Below are 20,763 nucleotides of genomic sequence, written 5' to 3'. Positions count from 1 at the left end.
TATACAAATTCGCTAGTATTTTACAGAGGCCACCCGAACTTAATTTATTTGTTGTTTTCAACAATAAAATTTATTCAAATGGAACTATTTTTTTCTGGGGAAAAAAAAAGAAAAGGCCCCCACCTATTATCCCCACATGTAACGCTTGATTGATCATTTATTGTGCCAAATTTTATAGTTTTAAACGCATTTTTTAAGCTTTCTACTGTGTTGTTTGTTTTCACAGATTTTATTCTTTGTCATTGCCATCCATTAAAAAAACGGTGTCGTTTTTATATCACATTTTAATGGTCATGATATCATTTATAGATATTTATCTTTGCCTTAACCCGTTAGGGCGCCATGTTTGCTTGGAAATAATGTTTTTTTAATGATAGATAAAAAAACCACTGAAAATTAAATTTTAATTATCGTAACTGAGAAAACTTGATTAATCAATGTTAATTAAATGTGTTTATAGTGATCTAAGTTGGCTTAGGAATGTTGTTGCACGATAATCATGCTGTTATGAGTCGTGGCATTTACTTAAGTTTTTTTTGACAATATTTCCCTCTCAATTGCAAATAGTTGAACGACATGAATATAAAAATATTAAACTTTGAACTTAAATTTCCAATTCATTCATTATTCGCAATAAAAAAATAATAACTGCTATGACATTCAATTCAAAAATATGATTTATCAAAATTACTGTTCACAACTTTGTATTGTATTTCATTGACACCAAATCCTATGACACAATCATTTGCATAAATAAAGTTTTTAAAATTAATATATTTTGTATTTTTTTTTTTTGCACAAAATTGTAATAACTTTAAATAATAAAATATACAACAATTAACAAAACCTTCAACACAAGTTTAAAAAGTAATGTTATTTCTTAACAAAAAAAAAAAATAAATAACTGTAAATCAATAGTATTTAAAAATTTGACAGATTTGGGACATACAAACACTAACGAGAATGTAAACATGTAATGGCAAAACAAAATCCAAAACTTACATGTACGTTTTTCAGTATCTTTGATAGGCTGAACTAAAAAAACACACAACTTTTAGAAACAAATGTTTTTTTGTTCTGTTTTATTATTTTAAAAGTTGTACAACAAAATAGAATGGTTTTAAATAAGGTTATATATTTATATTTTCATGCCTAGTAAAAGGGATGCCAATACCAAAAAAGCTTTCAAAGGCTTTTAAAATAATAAATTTTCTATCTATAGAAAATTTTTCATATTTTCGATAAATTTTCTTTTTATAGAATTTTTCATACTTTCGATAAATTTTCTTTTTATAGAAAATTTTCATATTTTCGATAAATTTTCTTTTTATAGAAAATTTTCGATAAATTTTCCTTTTATAGAATGTTTTCGATAAATTTTCCTTTTATAGAAAGTTTTCGATAAATTTTCCTTTTATAGAAAGTTTTTGATAAATTTTCCTTTTTTATAGAAAATTTTCGATAAATTTTCCTTTTATAGAAAATTTTCGACAAATTTTCCTTCTATAGAAAATTTTCGATAAATTTTCCTTCTATAGAAAATTTTCGATAAATTTTCCTTCTATAGAAAATTTTCGATAAATTTTCCTTCTATAGAAAATTTTCGATAAATTTTCCTTCTATAGAAAATTTTCGATAAATTTTCCTTCTATAGAAAATTTTCGATAAATTTTCCTTCTATAGAAAATTTTGGATAAATTTTCCTTCTATAGAAAATTTTCGGTAAATTTTCCTTTTATAGAAAGTTTTCGATAAATTTTCCTTTTATAGAAAGTTTCGATAAATTTTCTCTTTATAGAAAGTTTCGATAAATTTTCTCTTTATAGAAAATTTTCGCTAATTTTTCTTTTTATAGAAAATTTTCAATAATTTTTCTTTTTATAGAAAGTTTTCGATAAATTTTCCTTTTATAGAAAGTTTTCGATAAATTTTCTTTTTATAGAAAATGTTCGATAAATTTTCTTTTCATAGAAAATGTTCGATAAAATTTATTTTCATAGAAAATTTACGATAAATTTTCTTTTCATAGAAAATGTTCGATAAATTTTCTTTTTATAGAAAATGTTCGATAAATTTTCCTTTTATAGAAAGTTTTTGATAAATTTTCCTAGAAAATGTTCGATAAAATTTATTTTCATAGAAAATTTACGATAAATTTTCTTTTCATAGAAAATGTTCGATAAATTTTCTTTTTATAGAAAATGTTCGATAAATTTTCTTTTTATAGAAAATGTTCGATAAATTTTCTTTTTATAGAAAATGTTCGATAAATTTTCCTTTTATAGAAAGTTTTTGATAAATTTTCCTTTTATAGAAAGTTTTCGATAAATTTTCCTTTTATAGAAAGTTTCGATAAATTTTCTCTTTATAGAAAATTTTCGGTAATTTTTCTTTTTATAGAAAATTTTCAATAATTTTTCTTTTTATAGGAAATTTTCGATAAATTTTTCTTTTATAGAAAGTTTTCGATAAATTTTCTTTTTATAGAAAATGTTCGATAAATTTTCTTTTCATAGAAAATGTTCGATAAATTTTCTTTTTATAGAAAATGTTCGATAAATTTTCTTTTTATAGAAAATGTTCGATAAATTTTCCTTTTATAGAAAGTTTTTGATAAATTTTCCTTTTATAGAAAGTTTTCGATAAATTTTCCTTTTATAGAAAGTTTTCGATAAATTTTCCTTTTATAGAAAGTTTTCGATAAATTTTCCTTTTATAGAAAGTTTTTGATAAATTTTCCTTTTATAGAAAGTTTTCGATAAATTTTCCTTTTATAGAAATTTTTCGAAAAATTTTCCTTTTATAGAAAGTTTTCTATAAATTTTCCTTTTATAGAAAGTTTTCGATAAATTTTCCTTTTATAGAAAGTTTTCTATAAATTTTCCTTTTATAGAAAGTTTTCGATAAATTTTCTTTTTATAGAAAGTTTTCGATAAATTTTCTCTTTATAAAAAATTTTCGATAAATTTTCTCTTTATAGAAAATTTTCGATTATTTTTCTCTTTATAGAAAATTTTCGATAATTTTTCTTTTTATAGAAAGTTTTCGATAAATTTTCCTTTTATAGAAAGTTTTCGATAAATTTTCCTTTTATAGAAAATTTTCGTTAAATTTTCTTTTATAGAAAATTTTCGATAAATTTTCTTTTTATAGAAAATTTTTGTTAAATTTTCTTTTTATAGAAAATGTTCGTTAAATTTTCTTTTTTATAGAAAAGATTTCGATAAATTTTCATTTTATAGAAAGATTTCGATAAATTTTCATTTTATAAAAAATGTTCCTTAAATTTTCTTTTATAGAAAATTGTTGGTAAATTTTCTTTTGATATAAAATTGTTGGTAAATTTTCTTTTTATAGAAAATTTTCCATAAATTTTAGTTTTATAGAAAATTTTCGATAAATTTTCTTTTTATATTTTCCTATATCTTGGCATCCCTACAACCAAATGATCTTAAAGGCAATTAATAACAAATTTCATAAAATTCAAAAAAAAAAAATTAGCGACTACGTTAACAAATTGAAAATGACTACATGAGAAATTACTTTAAATGAAAAATCTAAGTTTTTTTACAAAAAATCTAGTAATATGTATGTGTGTATGCATACATGTGTTGTTTGAAGTTTGTATCAACAATTAATTCACATTTCGAAAAATTTTGACACTTACAGTAAGATAACTACAAACATACATCATTGTTGCATAGAATATGCATAAAAATATATTAAATAAAAACATATCGAGTTTTTTGTATTGTAAAATAAAGATTTATATTTAAACAATGCCGCATATAAGGGCATATAAACCATTTTATAAATATTACAAGAGACTAATAAAAACGTTTTATTACAATTTTTTTTTTCCTTTTATTTAAAAGTTCTAACAGCAACATTTCGTAAAGGTTATTGACTTCTTAGGGAATGTTGTTGAATAATATTTTTTTTTTGCAGCCAATGAATTAATGTCTGGCCTATAATTTCTATTTATATTTAAATGTTTGTGTATTTACATCTGCTTGAAAAATCACTCTCCTCCATGTATTTGCATTTATAGTATTAAATGAGGGCATGTGTGCAGAAATCTGATTTGAAAATTAAACAAGTAAGAATTCCGCATTCTGGCTGGGTCGATTGTTTTTATACACCACCTATCGCCAGTTTGTTTTATGAATAAGTAATTTATGAATTTTCTAATTTTATAAAATTTTTTCTATGAATTTTCTGTTTATAGAAAATTTTGGTTTTATGTTATACTTATAGAATATTTTCGATGAATTTTTTATTTTCTTATACAGAAAGTTTTCTATAAAGTTTTCTATTTATGGGATGTTTTCTGCTGATTAGATAGGAATAGAGGGGAACTAAGCACTTCTACCCAAAGTAGTATCTTTGCAAACTACTCTTAATTATAGTTCAGCCTGATGCTAATAATCTTAATCGGCAAGTTGATAAAATGATCTGAATTAAGAACAAGTAGGATACCCTACACCATGAGTATATTTGGAAAATTATTTTTCATAAAGAAATTTTTATGTTGATGTATTTAAGCAATTTATTTATGAAAAACTAAATTTCTAAAAAAGGCTTTATAAAGGGTCAAATATAGGCCGATCCCCAACAAATTGGTAAGAGGGATATATTTTTATATAAAAGTTAGTTATGCTTAATTTCATCGCGATACTAATGGTTGTAAGTCAATTTTTGTACCCATAATCGACCGCCCATCATTGTAAAAATCGCCATTGTCATTTATGCCTATATAAAACTTTGTTTGGAGTTTGGAGAGATCGTAGTTATGAGTTATAAACCCCAAATCGGAAGGTATGGTTGTATGTGGGTTAGGTTAAATAGTGGATCGGATCAACCATTTTCAATAGGCATTGTCCTTGTGCTGTAAAACTCATATGGTCCAAATTTTCTCAAAATATCTTGAAAATTGCTGCCTGTAGCTGACGAAGAATGCTTGACAGTGACAAAGAAAGTGCTCCAGAGTTTCACTGTCCTCTCCACATGCTCTACATTCGTCTGAATCCACACGGCCAATTTTGTATAGATGTGCTCGTAATCATGTGTGTCCACTCAGAATACGTACCATCATACTAACTTCAGACTTGTTCATTTTGAGAAGATTTCTCGTCTTGTTCTCATCAGGGGTGACCCTGATATTTCGTTGCCGACTACTTCCGAGAGTCCTGGTACCCATATGCTGTAAACCTTACCTTTGGGAGAGTATTCAGTTAAAGCTTTCTTACAATCCAATACGAACTTAGATTTAATTCTATCACATGATATCGTCCTAATTGCCTTCTGGCTGTCGGTGAATATATTAAGGGCCGTGGGCGCCATATTTATTCTTATCCAATTTACACATTCCGTTATTGCTCGGACTTCTGCCTGGAAGCTTGTGTTATGATTAGGTAAACGGTGGTATATTTCTATTTCTGGGTCTTCAATATAGAACCCCAGGCCCACTTTATCCCCCAATTTAGAGCCATCCGTATAATACCGGATTCCTACTGGTATTTGCTCTAATGTTCCGCTTGACCAAGACATTATATCTGGGATCAGTTTCCGACACATTCTGTGTCTGGTATGAAAATTCAGGCACGTCCGATGATTGTGTATAACCTTCCAATGTGTCCAGTATACATTGATGACGTGTCCTATAACCGCTTTTGGCCAGTTCGCCTAAAGTAAAGAGACGTTCGGCTGTAATCGCCGCCTCATATCTTAAATATGTTTCAAGGGGTGGACTATCTAGCAACGTTTCCAGACTTTTGGTTGAAGTAGTACACATGGCACCACTTATACCCAAGCAGCATGTACGCTGAACTGCCTGTAGTAGTTTGATATTACACTTTTTGTCCAAAGCAGTCCATCAGATTATTGAAGCATAAGCTAGAATTGGTATAATTACACTTTTATAAAGCCAATTTGTCATAGTAGGACTAAGACCCCATTTCATGCCTATAGTTCTTCTACATATCGCCCAGCACCGATGTGCCTTGTTGATCCTATCCTCCTGACAATAAAAATTAAACAAGTTTTATACGAACAAAAATCTCTCTAATAAATCTTATGATGATCGGTTCACAATTGATGATGGGTATATAAGATTCGGCATAGCCGAAATTATGCAATTCCCGACCCGTCGAAAATATGGATACAGTAGCAGAAAGTGCGATATTTCAACCAACTCCGTGCTGAATTGGGTTTCGGTGCCCAGATCATCATTTAATCGATTTTGTTTGTCAATTGGCTGCCTTAGAGTTGCGATTTGACCTCTTTAGACTTTTTCTTGTGGGATACCGTCACATATCAAAGATAATCCAGAAACTATATAGATTAAGCGAGATAATATCGTCGGAGCAATTCATGACATAGAATCAGATAACTTAAAAATTTTTTTGGAAAATTTTGTCGCTCGACCCACTGTGCCGAGTTGGTGAGTTTATAAAAAATTTCTGCCCGCACTCTACAAGTGGTATGTCGCATAAGCTTACTGCAACAAACGAAAGCAATTCAATTGAAATGTTTAATTGTTTAAACGTCTGCACATATAGTTATAAACTCTTAAACGATTTTGAAGAGACCGGAAATCAAACATTAAACACTTTAATGTTTATTTATTAAACCAGTTAAATAATGCATTTTAGTTAGAGGGTTCAAATCAAATAAATGCAAATTTTTGCGTTTGTTTTTTTTACTCTTTTTAATTTGGTTATTGTTTTTGGTCTTTTTTCCAGCAGATCTGGTTTTTAAGATGTAAAAATATTCTAAGTATTAACATAAGTTTTATTTTCAGTTTGTCGTATATATTTTTTATATTGTTTTAAGTATTATTGTTGTGTTTTTTTTTTTTGCATGTTGTTTCGCTAGTTTGTTCGCGTTAAGAAAATTCTCATAAATCATGGCCATTATCATGACACCATCTATTCAAAGTCATGTTAAGTGTTTTGGAGTCGATGTATGAATATATAGTGTATGTACTTAATATTTAAACATATAGATATACGATGTTAATAGGAAAATTTTCTTAAAAAATTTAAGTGAATTTCAAAAATTTAAATATCTTTTAGATTGAGTCATCTAAGTTAGCTCCCGGAACTTTAAGCATTTGTTCTTATCCTAAGTCAAGTCATATCGAAATTTACAAGATCTTAGACAAAAAGTTTTTCTAACTAATTTTCTCTACTGCCCTCGTATAAGCATATATTAAGATATATAAAATTATGCATTTGTATATATTTTACATTCAAATGTTTATATAGAAAAAACGAAATACGTACAAATTGTGTTGATTCATCAGTATGCTTAATGCATTTTTAGTTCTTGCGACAAAAAGTCTTACAAAAAAATTGTTGACGACTAATGTCGCTATTGCTGCTGCTGCCGCCTGTGATATTGCAGTTTAAGTTTTTTTTTTCTATAACCAATATAATAACATCGCAATCACATACATACGTATGTACGAATTTGCTGCAAAGTTGTTGATATTAGTAATTCATAGCCAGCAATAAACAAAGTATTTTATATTTATTTCTTATTTACATCTATGGTATGTGGCCCAAACACTATGAAAAAATATAAAAGAAAAAACCTAAAACTTAAAAAAAACGAAAAAAAGTTTTTTTTTTTTAAATATACAAATGTCTCACATTGTGCATAGAGGGACAGACAGACGGACATTCATATGGCTAGGAAATACATATTTGTGGTAGTCATTCGCTTATTCATTCATATGCAACATATCACCTTTATTATGGTTTCCTTTAATGTATCTATTTTATAACATTTTAATCAGCAGCATGTTTTTTGCGGGCTTTTATTTATTCGTTTTCCTCTATTTCTCATAATAGCCACAATTTTACAAGGAAAAAGATTCAAGAGGGAAAGGAAGACATAATATAATTAGGAAATTTTAAAATTATGTTGACTGCCCATGTAAAAAGTTGTTGTTTAAGCATTGGGTTTAGTAATTCTTTTTTCAGAAAAAACTAATTTTAATAATAATTTAATTATTTGAAAATTATATAAAACTTTAAAGCCAGATAATGATTTTTGAGAACGTTATAAAGTAAAATTGCCTAATCGTATCATCCAAACTTTCATTAAAGCTTATAATGCATATCTAGACTAGAACTGAACTAGAACTGAACTAAAACTGAACTAGAACTGAACTAGAACTGAACTAGAACTGAACTAGATGAACTAGAACTGAACTAGAACTGAACTAGAACTGAACTAGAACTGAACTAGAACTGAACTAGAACTGAACTAGAACTGAACTAGAATGAACTAGACTGAACTAGAAACTGAACTAGAACTGAACTAGAACTGAACTAGAACTGAACTAGAACTGAACTAGAAATGAACTAGAACTGAACTAGAACTGAACTAGACTGAACTAGAACTGAACTAGAAACTGAACTAGAACTGAACTAGAACTGAACTAGAACTGAACTAGAACTGAACTAGAACTGAACTAGAACTGAACTAGAACTGAACTAGAACTGAACTAGAACTGAACTAGAACTGAACTAGAACTGAACTAGAACTGAACTAGAACTGAACTAGAACTGAACTAGAACTGAACTAGAACTGAACTAGAACTGAACTAGAACTGAACTAGAACTGAACTAGAACTGAACTAGAACTGAACTAGAACTGAACTAGAACTGAACTAGAACTGAACTAGAACTGAACTAGAACTGAACTAGAACTAGAACTAGAACTGAACTAGAACTAGAACTAGAACTGAACTAGAACTGAACTGAACTAGAACTAGAACTGAAAACTAGAACTAGAACTAGAACTGAACTAGAACTGATACTAGAACTGAACTAGAACTGAACTAGAACTGAACTAGAACTGAACTAGAACTGAACTAGACTGAACTGAACTAGAACTGAACTAGAACTGAACTAGAACTGAACTAGAACTGAACTAGAACTGAACTAGAACTGAACTAGAACTGAACTAGAACTGAACTAGAACTGAACTAGAACTGAACTAGAACTGAACTAGAACTGAACTAGACTGAACTAGAACTGAACTAGAACTGAACTAGAACTGAACTAGAACTGACTAGAACTGAACTAGAACTGAACTAGAACTGAACTAGAACTGAACTAGAACTGAACTAGAACTGAACTAGAACTGAACTAGAACTGAACTAGAACTGAACTAGAACTGAACTAGAACTGAACTAGAACTGAACTGGAACTGAACTGGAACTGAACTGGAACTGAACTAGAACTGAACTAGAACTGAACTTTGAACATATCTTTCTTCTTCCGAGGAATGCTATCTTAGCAACTTTTCGCTGGGTCTACGAATACCTCTTGTTTCTAGGGACCTATATTCTATTCCTATTTGGTACTACGAAAACTAATAGAAATTACTAAGATCTTGTAGATCGAGTCTATAATGATAAAAGGCCATAGACTGGCAGCAAGTAGTAAATTGCAAACCTCCAAATAGAGTCGTAAACAAATTTATGGTAATTCAAATTTCGATCTGATATGAATATGTCCTCAACACATTGATGAAAATTTCATGTATTAATTCATTCGGCCTAAAAATATTTACAGTTCATTGCTTGCCCTGCAAATGGACTTTCAAATGTCGAAAACATAAAGTACTTATTACTACTGGATACTGATTATCATTATCCAATAAATATTTTGAAATATTCGTCATCTTAGCAAAATGCATACTCACATATGCATTACTCATACGTATTGATCTATAAACATAAAATCGTTATATTTATGAATAGGCCAAAATTTCAATAAAAGTAAAATTGAAAAAAACACTCGTAAATAATAGTAAATCCTATAATCCAAATGTATCATAAATACATTTGTCATTTATATTTATAATACCGCTACTGAAAATCCATTCAAAATCCAATCGAAAACACATTTAAACAGATACTTTAACGCCTTGTCTTAGCTGTTTTTTTGTCTTAACGCAACGAACGAAGAAAATGTGGAAAAGTTCTTTGAACCTTCTTTGGGTATTATATATATTTGTTTTTCTTTTGCAATTTGTTACTTTGTGCTTTTACCACATTATGAAATACATTAGCTACCGCCAATCGAATGCCACAAATTGTCTATGCTATCGGTTTAAAAGACGTTTATTTAGACATTTGTTAGGACGAATGGCTTTAAAAAAAAACCACTGACAATCACAATAACACCAATAGCAGAAAAAACTAAAACAACAACACCATTTAAGAATCAGCAGCAGCAATAATGTACCGGCATTTGTTGGCGATAATGAATCGTACATATATTTCGTCTTACATACTCATACGTTTTGTTTTTGTTACAACACTACAAACAAACTCATTATTTATACGCACAGTTACATAAATATTTGTATTTTCAATTGCCAACATTAGTACGATTACGAGGAGTTGTAGGTAATGTTGTTGGTTTTTTTCTCAGTTGCTTGTGTTTTTCATGTTGTTGGCGTTGCGCTTGCCGCGTGAAATTGTCAGGGATGAGACTTCTGAAAGAAAGTGTTTTGGAAGTTCGCTGTAAACACACATTCTCAAGCCTCAAGTGTTTATTTATGCTTTTTAAATGAAGATAAATAAGTTTCTAGCAAATTATAACTCATAACTTCTCAGAATTTCCTCATTATATAAGATTCAGGTTTCGAATAAGATGATTATGATATAAATATGATTTTATCATGTGCACGAGTTCTAGCAGGACCGGATTGTACTTTCCTCACAATCTTGCAGATGTAGTCGAATATAGTTTCCGCTCATGTGTCAATAACAACTACTTCATGCTTGAAATTCGCATAGTATTTAGCCCGAAACCTGGATAGCCGAGTTTTGCGACCCATAAGTCATGTCGACCCATAATTCTAACGATTTTTTTACTTCAAACCTTGTAACCAGTAATCGACAAAATGGTTAAAAGCTAAATTACCCACAAAGGTACATACTTATATTAAAGATAGATCAGTGGAATCCGATATACTTATATAAGGATTGAACCACATCCAGATTGATTAGGCGCTTTATGACTAGGAGGGCCGAGGAGACTCTAAATTCGTTTTTTCGAAAAGACATTTTTCGACTTTTCACAAGAAACACGATTTCCTATACTAAATCCCGATTCTTGGACAGTGCGATATGTATCAATGACCGACAGACCGAGAACTAAAATGACAATGCCATATAGAGGATAAAAACGCAAAACATATTGAAGTGATTAGGCCATTTTTTTTACCTATAAGTCAATAATATAGTCTACTAGAATAGGGACTAGTCTCAGGGAAACATGAGCACTACGTCGCCCAAAGCTCTAGAAAAATTGCTGGATATTCTCCCCATTGATATTGAGTTTCAATGGGCTCGTATACTGAGTATATCGGAAGGTTATATAGAAACATCGGAAGTAGCCGATCGACAACCAGATACAGAATGATCGTAAATTATAAGACATTGATCAAGAATAGAAAATTTTAGATAAATGGAACATTAAAGTTAACATCAGTGGGAGAGTATATTGAAAACGAATATTTGCTACCAGGCGGAAGAGCGTGTTATCACGGAATGTGTAAAATAGATTGGACTGAATATGGCTTCAACAGAGGTTAATCTATTTTCCAATAGTCAGAAGACATTTGGCGCGATATCAACTGTAAGCGAGACATAACTGAATAGTATTACCGTGGTAAGTCCTATATCACATGGGTACCAGGCAACTCTGGGATAATCGGCAGTGAAAGAGCTAATATACTTGCTATAAAGAGAAGAGAGCTTGAGACAACATAACCTGACGAATACAAAACCATCAGGATAATGCAACAAGGACTGAATTAAATACATGGACAACAAAATCCCTGAGGTCACTTGAAGTAATGAAGTGATGGGTAAGATCAGTAATATCCTAGGCGTGATCCTAAGATGATATCATATGGTGTGAAGAAGATGACAAGAAGCCTTCTCAGAATGAGGAAGTTCGGGGTTAATCTGATAGTACACAGTTCGACAAAGAATTAATGCATCCAGACAGTCGTTGCCATTAACGTCTAACCACCTGATTTTCTTTAATCAGTCTTTCGTCAAGAATGTACTCTTGTACTCTTTGTGAACAGTTGTCACTTTTGTGTCCCCTTGGTAAACGAGAGAGAAAGTTCGTTGCCATTCATTGACTCCTTTATACTAGCTTTCTGACTGTCTCTTTGTAATCTATGAAGTGACGCATGATTTCCTTGTAGGATATTTTAAAACAGATAGTCGTCTGAGTGGCCGGTCTGGGTAACCTGTCCCACCAAACTGCTGGGTAACTTTCCTAATGTAGAACTTCGCCTTTGAGGGTTGGAGAGTTTTGGCATTGAAAATGGTTCGAGACTTTCTTCCGAACTTTCTTTATATAAATGTAAAGCTCTAAATAATTGCCCGAATTCTTGGTACTTTTTCCAACCTTTCCAAAGCTTTGTACTATGGACAATAAAAAATGTGTTATCTTTTTGTATATTCTGACTGTTTCTACACTCGTTGGCTAAGCTCGCTTTGAATGTATGTAAATTTTCCGAACAATTGTGGGGTTGTGTGCAGCCAGAAAGTTAACCAATACTATTCTACTCTGAGGTGCCTATACAGCTCATCGTGAATATGTTTGTTTGTGTTCTTGTCACTGCTGCTTTTCCGCTCAAGCACTATTCAATTGCATTTATTTGTTTGTTATTTGTTTGGACAGAAGTTGTGTAGTCATAGTGAAGCGACTGAACGAACAAACGAACGAACGACTAACCAAAATGCTCACGTTCATGTTAATACATGCTGTTTTCGAATTTGTTAACATTAATGCTGGATTTGTGTTTTGAATTTGTTTAATTTCAACATTGGCTAAAATAACAGCCACCACCACTAACAACAACAACAACAGCAACAAAAAACGGCAACAACATAAACATTAACAGCAACAAACAACAAGAAGCAATGTGTTGTTGCCTGCCTATCCGGTACAAATGTCTGGCAAATATTTATACATTGTACATTGATTTACACAAACAAACATATCTACATACATACATACATATACATTTAGTACCATAATATGTACTTTTATATTTCTTGATTTTTTTTTTTTTGGTTTCAGAGAGTGTTTTTTGCATTGACCGGAAAGATGTAAAAACAATATTTATTGTTTTTCTTTATAGTTTTAATGTGTGGTTTGTTTAGATTTCATGTTAGTTTTTTTTTTTAGTCAGTTTTATTTTTCAAAGTAAAATTGTATGCAATTTATTTATGTATTAATTAAAATGTTCTATGAATTTATTTTTGCTGATTTTTTTTAATTTTTGTACAATCTTGCAATTTGGGTGTAAATTTATTTTACACCGTATTGAAATTGTATTCATTTAGTGGAGTTTATTGAAAAGCCAAAATAATCAAACTTGAACTCTTCATGCGGATGCAAGAATTTAGAAATTTATTTATTTAGTTTTTTTGTTTCGAAATGTTTTTTTCAAAACAAACAATTATAGACATTACTTTGAACGTTAGCGGGTAATATTGCTAAGCAAATATTAACGGAAAGATCTATTGGGGAAAGTGACAACAAAATTAGTGGGTAGAAAGTAATTATGATGTTGTTTTAGTGCGCCTACTTTTGTATAATGCCGCATCATGTAATTTAGAAAATCACTTCATAATCTCATTGTTTCCATAACCCCACTGCGCCCGATATATCAGATTCTTTCTTAACCCATGAGACAAAAGGAATCAAATCTTCTTAGAGAACAACACTGCAGAAAAATTTCTTGATGTCTTTCAAAATTTTGAAACCACATCCATAAAGGCCGGAAAAGAAGTTTTTAGAATTAACCCGTCCATAATTGACTCTAAAAATCTAGTTTTAGAAATTCTTTAAACCCAAACTCTGTAGGGCCTCTTCGTGAAATCACCCAAAAGAAAATAATTTTTGAACCAAATCATTTACCCATTCCGATCTGTTATAAACCAGATGATTCCTTTTTGTCTTACGTAAACTTGTGTAAGCCTATCATCAGCTGTTTCGTCACGAAACTGAGCTTTAAGAGATCATATGTGAAGTGCGCCCAACCAGCCGAATCGACACCATCTGATCTGTGGGACCATAAGGATCTGAAATCTGGCCAGAACATCACAGAGAACATGAACCGAATGTAACTGTTTGGGAAATTTTTCCTCTCCCGTCTTGGGAACAGGTTTACTAGTTATACCCAGTGTACTTCGCTACCCATAAAATAATATAATTACAAAGACCCTTTATAATTTTATAATCACTTTAGTATTAAGTTCATATGGGAGGAGTAAAAACCTACTATTGTAAGTTCACCTATTTTTCCAAATTTCGGTTTCCGATATACAGGAAATTTCGTATTAAATTCATATCGGAGATGAGAGACCCCTTATTATTTATCTTTCACGCCCCTATTTTCAGTCCGCCCATTTTATTCCCAAAAAGTTCATATGAATTCCAAAATTGTTCGTGCAAATTTTGAGGATTCTATCTTTAATTAGTTCATGGACATCGACTATTTATATTTAATTCATATAGGAGGTACCACGCCCCCTATTGTTTGTCCGCTCATTTGTTTTATAATGATAAAAAGTAGTATTGGTCCACGTTTCTCATAGCTCCCATACAAATGCCAGTATAACTATGAAATTCGATATACAGAAGTAAGTTTCTTACAAGCCAAAATCTCTTTACTGAATTTTATAATTGACCCCGATTGACCGCCTATTAGGGTGATCGATTATTCGACATTTTCCAAAAACCGGTTTTCGAATAGTTCGAATATTTGACATTTAAAAAAAACCGGTTGATATTTTTTAAATTCAGAAAAAAACGGTTAACCGGTTTTTCATTATAAATAAAACAATATATTTTAATTTGAAAAAATTAGTGTTTGAAACCCGTTTTTAAAAAATGAAAAAACCGGGTTATTCGATATTCGAAAAATCAGCATTAAGAAAAAACCGACACTGGTAAAGCAGAAAAAACCGGTTTTAACACCGGTTGAAAAATCGAGTCGATCACCCTACCGCCTATACATGTTAAAATATTTGCCTAAAACTATGGAGAAATAAGTGGATGGTGAGTTTTTCCATCCCCGTCTTATAGTGCGGACCTATATCGTTCGACTATAGTTTGTTTCGTTTGATATATGTAGAACGTTATATCTGGGATACGAGCGAAATTGGTTTGAATCGTTTATGGACTAAAAAGATGAACAATTCTTTTGGTGCCAGAAATAAAGAAAGGAAAGATCGCTCGATCGATCGTGTGTCGGATGTTTTTCCCAATGAGTGTATCGGATGAATCTTAACTGTGTCTATCTGTGTGTTTGTAAACGGAAGTGATGTTTTGGGATCTCAGAAGTTAAGAAACGGTGCAGCAATGATCAGAGATTACATACACAGAGGGAAAAGGAAATATACACACCTGGTACCAAATTGACACCAAAGACACGCAACGTTGTCAACATTGCAACAATTTTATACACATCCGTTGTCTAAATGTTAACAAACGTGGCAAGCTCACTATTGGCAACGGATTGTTTGTCACTAGTGAGCTTACCACGTTTGTTAACATTTAGACAACGAATGTGTATAAAATTTAGATTGTCAACATTACATAGTGTTGTCGTACGTATGTATATACTTTGACAACGGATGGTATTGAAAAATTATAAACTGTTTGGTGTCAATTTGGTACCAGGCGTGTATATTTCTTTTAACGTCTACATTCCTTAAAAATTATTTTAATTTTGTAAAGTTTATGGCTAATTATAGCTATCAAATACTAATAACTATGTAATATTAATTAGTTTTCTTTAATTATAATAAAATTATTTATAAATTTCTATAATTAGAAATTAATTAAGCATATAAATGCCTCAAAGTAATTTAAAAAAGTAATATGTTATTTCATTGTTTAGAATCTAACATATTCGTTCTCAATTCTAAGTAGTTGTAAAGTTTTTACAATTTTTTTCTTCTACAAATACGAACATTTTCCACTAAGTAATTATATGCAACTTATAAACTAATTCTGTTTTTTTTTTCACATATTGTATAATAAGTAAATAATTCAACAACAACTAAGTTAATTATTCTTGTATAATATTACTTCGACCCAATTAGACCAGATATTGCATAAATTTCAAAAGCTTATGGGTTTTATTCTTACTTACTCGGCTACGGCTATTATGAATGTACTTATAGATAGCATTTGAAAAGAAAAGAAAAATAATGTAAAGAAGTAGAAGTAATTGGGGAAGAAACAACCAAAAGTTACAATATTCATTTAATATACTCATCCACAGATACTTCATGTCAACATATTGGCGTAATTCAAACTGATATGTGGGTCAGAAAACTAATTAAATTAGATCTAGTTATTATATACATACAAATACTTCTTCACTAGAATTACTCACAAACAACTCATTCATTGTCGTACTTCGTTAAATAAAGATTTCTATCTTCATCACTCTTGTGGTATCTGTGTGAAGAATTTTTATTATTATTTTGGGGTGAGAAAAGTTGTTTTTTATTTAATGCCTCTAGCTTGGTTTCATCCTAATGATTGAATATGATACTTTGAAATAAATAAAAATATGTTGTTTAGAGATGTTATAGGGAAAAATTAATTTTTTAAAAAGGGGAATTTAAAGCAATTTTAACACTTTATCTGTTGTGGTGTTTTATTTAAAACATATGGAGGTAGGTTATGAAATATTCTTCAACTTTCAAATTTACATAATTGTACTGTTGAATGTATTTAGACAAGTTTTCAACACAAATATCTTTCAATACTTTGGTAATTTAATAAAATTATTAAATTCACATTATTCATAATATAAATAAGTAAACAATTTTTCATTCAAACTTTATAGAAAATTTCAAGAAAGTCAAAATTGTATCAATTGAGAAAAATCGAAACGAAAATTTAGTATGTTAATAATGAAAATTTATCGATTATTATTTCTTTAAAAATATTTTATAAAAATTATAATCGATTTATTGATTAGTTTCTATAAAAAGATAATCCATCGACAATTTTCTTTGAAAAGAATAACATGAAAATTTACCGAAGATTCTCTATTTAAATAAAAATTTGTCGAAGATTTTCAATTAAAAATAAAATTAATCGAAAATTTTCTATAATATATTAACTTTCTCGAAAATTTTTTCAAAAGGGAATATTTATCGAAAATGTTCTATAAAAAGAAAGTTTTCTATAAAAAAGAAACTTTAATAAACATTTTTTATAAAAAGCAAATTTCCTATAAAAAGGAAATTTATTGAAAATTTCTTACAAAAAGGAAATTTATCGTAAATTTCATATAAAAAGGAAATTTTCGATAAATTTTCTATTTATAGGAAATTTTCGATAATTTTTCTATTTATAGGAAATTTTCCATAAATTTCCTTTTTATAGGAAATTTTCCATAAATTTCCTTTTTATAGGAAATTTTCCATAAATTTCCTTTTTATAGGAAATTTTCCATAAATTTCCTTTTTATAGGAAATTTTCCATAAATTTCCTTTTTATAGGAAATTTTCCATAAATTTCCTTTTTATAGGAAATTTTCCATAAATTTCCTTTTTAAAGGAAATTTCCATAAATTTCCTTTTTATAGGAAATTTTCCATAAATTTCCTTTTTATAGGAAATTTTCCATAAATTTCCTTTTTATAGGAAATTTTCCATAAATTTCCTTTTTATAGGAAATTTTCCATAAATTTCCTTTTTATAGGAAATTTTCCATAAATTTCCTTTTTATAGGAAATTTTCCATAAATTTTCTTTTCATAGGAAATTTTCGATAAATTTTCTTTTCATAGGAAATTTTCGATAAATTTTCTTTTCATAGGAAATTTTCGATAAATTTTCTTTTCATAGAAAATTTTCGATAAATTATCTTTTCATAGAAAATTTTCGATAAATTATCTTTTCATAGAAAATTTTTGATAAATTTTCTTTTCATAGAAAATCTTTGATAAATTTTCTTTTCATAGAAAATCTTTGATAAATTTTCTTTTCATAGAAAATTTTCGAAAAATTTTCTTTTCATAGAAAATTTTCGATAAATCTTCTTTTCATAGAAAATTTTCGAAAAATTTTCTTTTCATAGAAAATTTTCGAAAAATTTTCTTTTCATAGAAAATTTTCGAAAAATTTTCTTTTCATAGAAAATTTTCGAAAAATTTTCTTTTCATAGAAAATTTTCGAAAAATTTTCTTTTCATAGAAAATTTTCGAAAAATTTTCTTTTCATAGAAAATTTTCGAAAAATTTTCTTTTCATAGAAAATTTTCGAAAAATTTTCTTTTCATAGAAAATTTTCGAAAAATTTTCTTTTCATAGAAAATTTTCGAAAAATTTTCTTTTCATAGAAAATTTTCGAAAAATTTTCTTTTCATAGAAAATTTTCGAAAAATTTTCTTTTCATAGAAAATTTTCGAAAAATTTTCTTTTCATAGAAAATTTTCGAAAAATTTTCTTTTCATAGAAAATTTTCGAAAAATTTTCTTTTCATAGAAAATTTTCGAAAAATTTTCTTTTCATAGAAAATTTTCGAAAAATTTTCTTTTCATAGAAATTTTCGAAAATTTTCTTTTCATAAATAATTTTCGAAAAATTTTCATAAATAATTTTCGATAAATTTTCTTTTTATAGAGAAAATTTTCGATAAATATTCTTTTTATAGAGAAAATTTTCGATAAATATTCTTTTTATAGAGAAAATTTTCGATAAATATTCTTTTTATAGAGAAAATTTTCGATAAATTTTCTTTTTATAGAGAAAATTTTCAATAAATTTAAATAAAATTAAATTTTCTTTTTATAGAAAATTTTCTATAAATTTTCTTTTATCGAAAATTTTCCATAAATTTTTTATTATAGAAAATTGTCCATAAATTTTTTTATAGAAAATTGTCCATAAATTTTTTTTATAGAAAATTGTCCATACATTTTTTTTATAGAAAATTGTCCATACATTTTTTTTATAGAAAATTTTCCATACATTTTTTTATAGAAAATTGTCCATAAATTTTCTTTTATAGAAAATTGTCCATAAATATTCTTTTATAGAAAATTGTCCATAAATTTTCTTTTATAAAAAATTGTCCATAAATTTTCTTTTAAGAAAATTTTCCATATATTTTCTTTTTATAGAAAATTTTCGATAAAATTTCTTTTATAGAAAATTTTCCATAAAGTTTCTTTTATAGAAAATTTTCCATAAAGTTTCTTTTATAGAAAATTTTCCATAAATTTTCTTTTATAGAAAATGTTCCATAAATTTTCTTTTATAGAAAATTTTCCATAAATATTCTTTTATAGAAAATTTTCCATAAATTTTCTTTTATAGAAAATGTTCCATAAATTTTCTTTTATAGAAAATTTTCCACAAATTTTCTTTTATAGAAAATTTTCCATAAATTTTTTTTAGAGAAAATTTTCCATAAATTTTTTTTAGAGAAAATTTTCCATAAATTTTTTTTAGAGAAAATTTTCCATAAATTTTTTTTTGAGAGAAAATTTTCCATAAATTTTTTTTTAGAGAAAATTTTCCATAAATTTAGTTTTTAAAGGAAAATTTTGACAAATTTTCTTTTTATAGGAAACTTTCGTTAAATTTTCGATAAATTTCCTTTTTATAGGGATTTTTCGATACATTTCCTTTTTATAGGGAATTTTCGATAAATTTTTATTTTATAGGATATTTTTGATAAATTTTCTTTTTATAGGAAATTTTTGTTAAATTATCTTTTGTAGGGAATTTTTGATAAATTTCCCTTTTATAGGAAATTTTCGTAAAATTTTCTTTTTATAGGGAATTTTTGATAAATGTCCTTTTTATAGAAAACTTTCGATAAATAACTTTTTATAGGGAATTCTCGATAACTTTCCTTTTTATAGCGAATTTTCGTCAAATATGAACCGATTTTAATAAAATTTTGGTGGAGGCATTTTTGTTGACATTAAAGTTAATTATGCAGAATTTCATTGAAATACACGTGTTTATAAGTGAATTAACGACGTTCAAGCATTTTCAGAGGGCCACTTTGCAATGGGGCTAGGGTTAAATAAGGGCCGCTCATAACGACATTTTGCAGTATCATTTATACTTGTATAAAACGTAGTTGTGCCTATTTTTGTAAGTATATTAGTATATTTGGCATAATTATGAGCTCTAAATCCTAATTTAGAGGGTCCGGTTATATGGGGGCTATAATAATGGACCGATATAAACCAAAATCAATAGGGTTCGTCCTTGGTACCAAATTTCATCCAATGATTCTGAGCCGATTGGTATACTTAAAGGTAGGCATAGGACCATTAATTATATGCGTTACAAACATCAGCACAAATACAATATACCAGTCCCCACTAAAGTGGTGTAGAGTATAAGTGATTGAGCCTAGTTACGAACTTGTCAGTCAAAATTCCTAAACAGACTGATAGTTTGAGTGATATTATTAAAACCATCAATATATAGTTAATATAATTAATGAATAATTTAAAAATCAATTTATGTCCACCTTAAGGCCATTTATAACATTTTCCTAAAAACCATCAATTCCCAGCTATTTAATGTTATTTCAAGTAGTCCACGGTAAAAAAATCATTTACAATTTAAACATTTCCATGGAAATCGTTTAAAATACAAGAAGAAAAAAATTGGTTTTAAATCACTTAACGATTGAAAAAACAAGCATAAATATGTAGTT

At 28.3% G+C, this 20,763-nt stretch overlaps 1 protein-coding gene across 1 annotated transcript in view; it reads right to left on the bottom strand.

The window, feature by feature from the left end:
• LOC119609658 overlaps nucleotides 1-20,763 on the bottom strand; it is a 98,500-nt gene that overhangs the window by 64,567 nt on the left and 13,170 nt on the right.

Source organism: Lucilia sericata, unplaced genomic scaffold (genome assembly GCF_015586225.1).
Source record: "Lucilia sericata isolate MDLA Ls3-8-SP2 unplaced genomic scaffold, ASM1558622v1 Contig001030F_arrow, whole genome shotgun sequence".
Lineage (NCBI taxonomy): Eukaryota > Metazoa > Arthropoda > Insecta > Diptera > Calliphoridae > Lucilia > Lucilia sericata.
The sequence above is the reverse complement of the archived record's forward strand: the minus strand, read 5'-3'. Positions and strand labels throughout refer to the sequence as shown.